The sequence below is a fragment of the Bos mutus genome, chromosome 20 (assembly GCF_027580195.1).
Source record: "Bos mutus isolate GX-2022 chromosome 20, NWIPB_WYAK_1.1, whole genome shotgun sequence".
NCBI lineage: Eukaryota > Metazoa > Chordata > Mammalia > Artiodactyla > Bovidae > Bos > Bos mutus.
The window spans coordinates 58,121,751-58,123,207 of record NC_091636.1 but is presented as its reverse complement, the minus strand read 5'-3'; the positions used below and the strand labels follow the sequence as shown (position 1 = coordinate 58,123,207).

The following is a 1,457-nucleotide window of genomic DNA, read 5'->3' as shown; positions in this document are numbered from 1 at the left end:
GAGGAGTCCAGGCATCACGAATGCTCAAAAACTTGAACTCTCTGATGGGTTTCAGGAAAACATTTTTAAAGGCCAGGTGAGGGATGAGGTCACTGGGTCTGTGATGCGCAATTCTTTGGTTGATGATGAGGTAATAGGACCATGTCACGGGAGTTAACATTATCAATCCTTGGGCTCCAGTAGGTCTGGGGGCTACTGCTCATGGTCATTAAGTAGTTAACTTTTTCCATTTCGTGGGAGTTTTGGCATCTGTAAAAGGACTCAAGGCAATTTGCATCAGATACTGTTATCTCAGTAATTCAGAGGGGAGTTAAAGCAGAGGACGTGGGGGGATGGGTCTGTCCTGGGAAGTCTCCCTAGGAAGATGGGATCAGCTGGGAAGGGTCCTGGATTTAGGGCACAGCCAGGCAGGGTTCTGCCCCCCCTGTGCTCAGTTGCCTCAGTCCTGTCCGACTCTTTGTGACCACAGGACCTTTAGCCCACCCGGCTCCTCTGTCCATGGGATTTCCCAGGCAAGAATACCGGAACGGTTGCCATGTCCTCCTCCAGGGGTCTTCCTGGCCCAGGGGTCCAACCAGCATCTCTTAATCTCCTGAACTGGCAGGTGCATTCTTCCCAGTGCCACCTGGGAAGCGAGTCCCACCCCGCCCCCACCAGAGATGGACCGCTTCCCAGATTTGCGTGTCATCCTTGCACAGGGCCATGCTAATCTTCCCTGCCTCATTCCGATGTTAGTGTATGTGCGGCTGAAGCAAGCACTCTGTCTCCTCCAGCTGCCCTCTTCTCAGCCGCAGTTCCTGAGGGGAAAGAGTAGTCACTCAACATTCTCATCTTTAAGAGCGAAGCTGAGTCTACCTACTTTTAAGGAAATGGGTGTCACAGACAATTTTTCAGAGCCAATGACACTGTGATACCTGCAAGTGGAAGTTCTTGGCGTTTTAGGGCTCCTGAACAAAAGAGTTGTGTAGGCAACATAGCCTATTGGGTTTTCCATGTTATGTGTTTTATGGTTCCTTGGAGTCTTAGGTGTTCTCTTGAATGTAATGACTCATTGCATGTGTCTACTGAAAACAAATGCACAGCCTAAGAGCAGCGAGTTTCAGTTTTGTTTGGGGACCTGACTAAGGACAATGGCCCAGGAGATAGCCTCTCAGATAGCTCTGAGAAACTGCTCCGAAGAAGTGGGAAGACCCAGTATATACATACATACATATATATTATTTTTTTGGGAGGTGGGGCTGGGAAATACATTTAGTCAAGCATAAAATATTACTGCTAGTCACAAAGGCTTCCCTGGTGGCTCAGTGGTAAAGAATCTGCCTGCGATGCAGGAGACTCAGTAGATGCAGGAGACCTGGGTCTGAACCCTGGGTCGGGAAGATCCCCCTGGAGGAGAAAATGGCAACCCACTCCAGTATTCTTGCCCGGAGACTCCCACGGACAGAGGAGCTGGGTGA

At 49.9% G+C, this 1,457-nt stretch overlaps 1 non-coding gene across 1 annotated transcript; it reads right to left on the bottom strand.

Moving 5' to 3' along the window:
• Positions 1–653: 653 nt before the first annotated feature.
• Positions 654–759, bottom strand: LOC138984281 (U6 spliceosomal RNA). Its single transcript, XR_011461540.1, has one exon. It is a non-coding gene; the product is annotated as a U6 spliceosomal RNA (small nuclear RNA).
• Between the last annotated feature and the right edge of the window lie 698 nt (positions 760–1,457).